This window comes from Elephas maximus, chromosome 10 (genome assembly GCF_024166365.1).
Source record: "Elephas maximus indicus isolate mEleMax1 chromosome 10, mEleMax1 primary haplotype, whole genome shotgun sequence".
Taxonomy (NCBI): Eukaryota; Metazoa; Chordata; class Mammalia; order Proboscidea; family Elephantidae; genus Elephas; species Elephas maximus.
The window spans coordinates 27,013,482-27,021,484 of NC_064828.1; the positions used below are offsets into that span (position 1 = coordinate 27,013,482).

At 39.0% G+C, this 8,003-nt stretch overlaps 1 pseudogene; it reads left to right on the top strand.

Moving 5' to 3' along the window:
- Positions 1-4,891: 4,891 nt before the first annotated feature.
- Positions 4,892-5,827, top strand: LOC126083927 (olfactory receptor 11G2-like; annotated as a pseudogene).
- Positions 5,828-8,003: the final 2,176 nt, after the last annotated feature.

Genomic DNA, 8,003 nt, shown 5'->3' on the forward strand with positions numbered 1-8,003 from the left:
CCTCACCTTGCAGATAACACATGTAACGTATATAGCATCCCAACTTCCAAGTGCAAATTTAACAAGTTAAAAAGTGAAGCTTGCGTGCTGGGTTTTGTTCATTTCCTCAGTCCAAGCCATCAGTGTTCATAGACACGGCCTTGAGGTCCCTGTACACATGTTCCCACTATCTCTACCACAGCTCCTTCTGCTGCCAAGTCAGAGGAAACTCTGACTGACCTGTTAACACAATGCCTGCTTTCTATGCGCAGGAGCTTACTAAGGAGGGTTGAGTAACTGTTTCATTGCTATTGGGTTAACGCTATACCAGACACTTTTTATGCCCTGGGCCTCAGAGGTAAGGTGTTATTTTAGTTCTAAGTGCATTTAGTGTAAGGCGGGTCCCTTTGAAAGTGCATGAAGCTCAGCACACCAGAGTTGGAGCCTCATTGTCAGATACGTTGACCATTCTATTAGGTGATGCTTCCTGGATGTGTTAGTTTTGTAAACTTTTGTCTTTTTTCTCTTTATTTGTATGAGATAAGCCTTACAAGCATAATTATGGCTTCCTTTTGTGATACTTAGTGAGCCCTAATGGGTTTGTTTTGATTTTTCTGTGTCATATTTGGAAACCTAGAGTTTCCCCATATAACCTAATGGAAAGGTACTTATAATGAATCAATCATGTATATAGCTCTCATTGGTATATCGTCCTACCGCAGATCAGTGGCATCACAGTGGCAGTCACCTCATTGGTGGCTTGTATTACCAAGTTATATTTCTCCATATTACTGACCAAAAATTTAAACGCACTCAGTAAGCGTGCATTCCAATAACAAAAACACATGACATCAAAAAAAAAAAAAAAATTTAAGGAGGAAAAAATATAGTAACAAAACAGCCTAGTGGACACATCCTTACTTTTACCCGTACTTGATTTCATTAGATTTAGTATAAACTATTTTTTTTACACATTTCCTATTTTCCAGGACAGTCAGGCTCATAGGTGGAGAACTATCCTAAAAGAGAACTGTCCTGAACGCTGAACCTTGATGTATAATTACTGCCATATCCATCACAGGTTTTCATCCCAAGATTGTAGGATACAGATCGATCCCATTTATATTTGCAAGTCTAGCTGTCATGTATAGCTTGGGCAGTTCTGGAAGAATAATAAACATCTTAGAAGCAAATGGGATTAAGAACGATGCATTCCAACTCCCATTTTACATTTAAGACAACAAAACACAGAACTTCAGGAGCACTGGTGGCACAGCGGTTAAACATTGGACTACTAATGGAAAGGTCAGCAGTTCCAACCCGTTCCATGGGTGAAAACCCTTGGCAATCTGCTTTCATAAACACTACAGCCTAAAAAACCCTTTGGGACAGTTTCAGTCTATCATATGGGGTTGCTATGAGTCAGAATCAACTCAATGGCCCATAACAACAACAAACCACGAAACAAATTAATTTTAAAGTAAACAGCAGAATTTAGGCCCCGATTTTCCCACTCTCCCAGCCTACCTCACACCTCTTTACAGTGTTATGGATTGGACTGTAATTAACTTTAGCAGCTGGTGGGGTAATCAGCTAAAAAAGAGTAGCTTCTGTTTTCAAAAACTTTCAGTCTCACGGAACTCCCTTTCTAATGAATTCTTTGAAACCTTTACCAACATTCTAGTATCCTCAGGTAATACAGAGCATTTCTTAGATGTTACATCCCCACAAGCTTTCCTCAGAAGTTTTTTAAGGTTCATGTGGTGTGAAAATCATTTTCATTTAAATAATATTGCTTTAAGCTTTGGAATACATTTATTCCAAAATGTGTCCTCTTTAGAGATGGAAAATAGGCTTTTATTTTCATCATTATAATTCATGCATTTTCCAAAGTTCCTACAATGAACATATTTTATAATTAGAAAAAATTTTTTTGAAAAAGAGCAGAACTACCCAGTTATACAACAATATTTACTGAACATCTATTTTGTGCCACCGACTGTAATAAAACAGTCAATGGAATAGATAAGACCACTGCCCTCACTCAACTGGCAGACAGACAATAAGCAGAGAAACAAAATACTTTCAGATTTTGATGAGAACGAGGAAAAAATAAGGAGCCCTTGTGTTGCAACGATTAAGGGCTCCACTGCTAACCAAAACGTTGGCGATTCAAACGTACCCACTGGCTTCACAGGAGAAAGACCTGGCAATCTGTTCCCTTAGAGATTACAGCCTACAGGGCCCATTGGGGCAGTTCTACTCTGTCACAGGGGGTCACTATGAGTCAAAATTTACTCAATGGCACCTAACAACCACAACAACATCAGGAAGAAAATAAATAAAATTTATGGATAGAGAATGGCAGGGAAGATTACACATGGCATGCAAGGAAAGCATCCCTGAGCATATAATGCTTAGGTTGAAAACTGAAGAATAAAAACTCCAAAAGGGAGTTGCAGGCAAAGAGAAGACCTAGAGCAAAGAACCTGGTCAAAGAAGGCCTTGGCTTATTCTAAAAGAAAAGCCATAGCTGTCGTGGAGCCAACTCCAACTTATGGTGACCCCATGAGCGTCAGAGTAGAACTGTGCTCCGCAGGGTTTGCAGTGGCTGGCTTTTCAGCAGAAGATCACCAGGACTTTCTTCCGAGGTGTCTCTGGGTGAACTTGAACCTCCAACTTTTCAGTTTTCAGCCAAGCACATTAACCACTTGCACCACCCAGGGACTCAGGACTAAAAGAAGGGCCCTGTAACTGGAGAAGAGTGAAGGGTTGGGGCACTTACTAAAGTAGGCAGAAGCCAGACCCTTCAGGGGCCCATGAGCCATAAAATAGAGTTTTGGTTTTATGTTATTCTAGGTTTAAACAGAAGTTACCAGAGTACTTTTTTTCCTGAATTTTATTTATATTATTGTTATTGTTGAGAATGTTACTGAATGTTTTTATGAAAACCAATGACATGATCTAATTTATGTGATTCAAAGGCTTGGCCACTGCATAGAGAATAGGTTGTACAGCAAGTCCCTCAGGAGGCCTTTGTAGAGAAACAATAATGGTAGCTTGAATCAGGGGGTGGCAGGGAAGAGAGAGAAAAAATGCACCAAGACATATTTTAAAAACAGAGCCGATAGGAGTTGCAGCTGAATTGAGTATGAAGGATAAAGGAAAGGGAGGAGACGGGATGTTAAAACAAGCAGAAGGGAAAAAAAGAAAGATCTCAACCATCCACACTTCCAGCAATGAGATGTTCAAATAGGTGTTTGCCTATAAATTAGCATTTGAGGAAAATCCACAAAGCTATGTGGAGAAAAAAAAAAAAAAAACTTCTATAGGTTCCTTGAATTGGTCATTAACACTGAACTATGTTGTTGCTGTTGTTAAGTGCCGTGGACTCAGTTCCGACTCATATGGATCCGATGTACAAGAGAACGATACACTTACCGGTTCTGCACTATAAAATAATATCAACACTCAAAATTAATATTATACTCTTAGAGTTTTGAGAAAATGTTTTGTTGTAACTTCTGAGACTAGATAACTTGAGTCCCTCAGTTATAAAAAGTTCTCCTTTGTGTCACTTGGCCACTTAGGAGTCAGTGTGCCATGTAAACTAATGACCACAACATTAGAAACATTCTACAAAAAGACAAAGACAAAGAAAATAAAGACTTATGTATCAATTGCTACATATACGGTCTGGGGGTGGGGGGATGGGAAACTGTTGTAGAGAAATTCTGAATGATCCTGATCCTAAATGAGGACAGTACGGAGTCATTTTGAAAATAAGAGATTTTTTGTGAAATCTGCTTTCAACTGTTCTTCGTGGATATACAGTTGTTTGAAACTTAATAGGATCCCCTAGGAAGATGTATATAAAGGCTGAGTGAAAGCACATAGAAGAGGGAGCTCATAGAGCAGGGCTATATCCAGAAGCATCTGGAAGTAAGGGCTGGCAATCTACTTCCAAAAAATCAGCCGTTGAAAACCCTATGGAGCACAGTTCAACAGTGAAAGAAATGGGGTTGCCATGAGTCAGAGTCTCCTCTGATATAGATATTGAAATTAATATAGATATAGATATACAGACAAATCACAAAATAGATATATACATTTATATCACTATATATACATATATATCATACTTAGGAGAATAGGCACACACATAAATGTGTCAAAATCGACTCAATGGCACACAACAACAGCAACGTATCTCTCGCTCTCTCTATATATCTTTTTTTAGGAGAACACACACACGTATATATACCTTTATCTACAGAGAGATGATAGATAGACAAATGATAGATTAGATGATAGATATAGATGGATAGATTACATAGATAGACGGACGGACAGATAGATAGATGATAGATATAGATAGATGATAGACAGACAGATGATAGACAGATGATAGATAGATGATAGATAGATAGATGATAGATAGATGGATGGATGGATGGATGGATGGATGGATGGATGGATGGATGGATGGATGGATGGATGGATGGATGGATGGATGGATGGATGGATGGATGGATGGATGGATGATAGAGAGATTAGATAGATTAGATAGATAGATATGGATAGATGGATGGACGGGTGGACGGACAGACAGACAGATAGATAGATAGGTATTCTAAACTAAGTGTAAACTCTAATATAATTTTCAAATACCTCTAAAACACTCCCCTTCAATAGCTTATCATATCTGACCAAAAATTTAACTTAGCAGCAATGAAAATATGAAAGAGCAAAAAAGCAAGCCAGGACAATATTTCAGTAATAAAGAACGAGTAGCAAATAATAACATAAGCCTTTGTTTTCTTTCCCAAGATGCCTTAAATATGTATCTGGGTCCCTATCTGTCTTTACACTGTTATTCAGTATTTGCTGGTCTTTTACAGCTCACAGACACATGAGAATCTTCAAAACCCCCAACAACTCCAGCACCATTGCTGGCTTCATTCTCCTGGGGCTTGCCTTGCCCCAAGGAGGGCCAGACTCTATTCTTTGTGCTCTTCTCTCTTATCTACCTCCTGACCCTCATGGGGAACGGTTATATCATCTGTGCTGTGTGCTGGGATCGGAGACTCCACATGCCCATGCACATCCTACTCGCCAACTTCTCCTTCCTGGAGATCTGCTATGTCACCTCCACTGTCCTCAATATGTTGGCCAGCTTCCTTTCTGAGACAAAGGTCAGTTCCTTCTCTGGGTGTTTTCTGCAATTCTATTTCTTTTCTCCCTCCGGTCTACAGAATGCTTTTTCTTAGCAGTTATGGCATTTGATCGATACCTTGCCATCTGCCAGCCATTGCATTACCCCACTGTTATGACTGGACATCTCTGCACTAATCTTGTGGTCAGCTGTGGGATACTTGGTTTCCTTTCGTTCCCTGTCCCTATCATCATCATCTCCCAGATGTCCTTCTGTAGATCTAGGATTATAGATCATTTCCTGTGTGACCCGGGTCCTCTGTTAGCACTCACCTGTTCCAGAGCCCTGGTGATGGAGTTCCTCTGGATGATTTTAAGTTCTCTACTCTTATTTATTCCTTTCCTCTCTATCATGGGGTTCTACGCTCTGGTCCTGAGAGCAGTATTGAGGGTCCCTTCAGCAGCTGGATGAGGAAAGGCCTTCTCCACCTGTGGATCCCATTTGGCTGTGGTTTCACTCTTCTATGGTTCAGTGATGGTCATGTATCTGAGCCCAACATCCAAGTATGAATCTGGAATGCAGAAGATTGTGACCCTGTTTTATTCTGAGGGAACCCCACTCATTAATCCTGTGATCTATAGTCTGAGGAACAATGATATGAAACATGCCCTGCAGAAATTTCTTGGAACTTAAAAATTAAAACCTTGGCACCACCTCCAATATATATTAAGGGAATGAATGAATACTAGTATGTAATCTGTTATTAATGTATAAAAATATAAAATTGTGTGTGTTAAAAAAAAAAAAAAGATAAATGATCTTTCAAATGAGGGACAAGACACCTAACAGAGGTTACATCTGGGAAGAGAGGATGTCTTGGATACAAGGGAAGAAAAAGACTTACTCTCACTGTGTATATATTGATATCTTTTGAATTTTGTACCACATACGATATTCTATAAGGAAGAAGAAGGTGGAGGAGGGAAAGAAGAAAAATGATGTTTCTACTAGTAAGTTTTCTGAGAATTGAGACAATTCCTGGTTTGTTGGGGAATCTAGGAAGTAGGCTAATGGAAAAATGAAGGCACCAGGACCTGAGAACCCACATACATTTCACCCAACTTGTTGGTTTTGGAGAAAGTGGGAATGACTTTGTCCTCTGAGAATATGTGGAACAAAATTAACTATGATAAAGTTATAAGTGCTCTGTTTTCAGAATTGTTATTTTTCATCTTCTTTGTTCATTAAAAAATAATTAATGAACACTTTTGATAAGTCAGGTGCTGAGCAAGAAAATGAATCCAATAAAGTGGATAAGTCACAGTCTAGGCTGAGAAAAAATTAAATTGTATGTGCAGAGTATGAAGAGGTGAGGTGCGAGAGAGCAGGAAAGTGAAATATTGAAGCAGAGCTCATTGCAGCTCGTGGTCTATGTGTTTACCTGAAGATAAAGATCAGGAATATCCCTAGAAAGGGTCTATGAAGCACTCAAGAAAGCCTGTCTGATGTTTTACAATTGGCAGAAGAGGCTGCCTGGCAGTTTGAATCCACCCAGAGGTGATGCAGAAAAACGTTCTGGCAATCTACTTCTGAAAGATCACAAACATTGAAAACCCTATGGAGTGCAGTTCTACTCTGACACACATGGGGTTCTCATGAGTAAGAGTTGACTCCATGGCAACAGTTTTTCTTTTGTTTTATTTTATGGGCAAAAGAAATCTGGCTTTAAAATGTCATAAAAATTAATATCGAAAATACATTGAAAAGAGAAAAGAACATGTGAAAATAAAAGTAGATTACTTCATGATTAAGGTACAAAAATTGCTCTTTGAGAGACATGAAACTTAGAACAACACATCTGGTGCTGATTTCGCTTACAGTAGGAGCACTGAAAGCTGGATACTGCTTCAGGTGCTTGCCTGCCCTTTCCATTAAGCAGATAGCTCCTTTTATCTCAAAGTGTAGGTCAGTTTTTTCCACTCAATACATACTTCAATATAGTGATTACTTTTTACAGTGAAAATGTCTTAATATCTTTTTCTTATTGTTATCACAAAACTGGCTCATTGTAAATTTTTTTAAACAATAGAGAAAAGTATAAAGAAGTACAAATTGCTCAAAATTCCTCTGTGCTAAATACTACTAAATTTTAGGTGACCATCTCCTGAGATCTATCTATCTGCACACCTGAATTTAGAGACTATCTGAAGAATAGATCTGATGCATTCAACACTAGTGACCGAAGACCAGATGAGTTGTAGCATGACATCAAGGACATCATCCATGAAGAAAGCAAGAGGTCATTGAAAAGACAGGAAAGAAAGAAAAGATCAAGATGGATGTCAGAGGAGACTCTGAAACTTGCACTCGAATGTCAAGCAGCTAAAGCAAAAGGAAGAATTGACGAAGTAAAAGAACTGAACAGAAGATTTCAACGGGAAGCTCGAGAAGACAAAGTAAAGTATTATAATGACATGTGCGAAAGCTGGAGATGGAAAACCAAAAGAGAAGAACACGCTCGGCGTTTCTCAAGCTGAAAGAACTGAAGAAAAAATTCAAGCCTCACCCTGCAATAGTGAAGGATTCTATGGAGAAAACATTAAACGACACTGGAAGCATCAAAAGAAGATGGAGGGAATACGCAGAGGCATTATACCAAAAAGAATTAGTCGATATTCAACCATTTCAAGAGGTGGCATATGATTAGGAGCCGATGGTACTGAAGGAAGAAGTCCAAGCTGCTCTGAAGGCATTGGCAAAAAATAAAGCTCCAGAAATTGATGGAATATCAACTGAGATGTTTCAACCAACAGATGCAGCACTGGAGGTGCTCACTTGTCTATGCCAAGAAATATGGAAGACAGCTTCC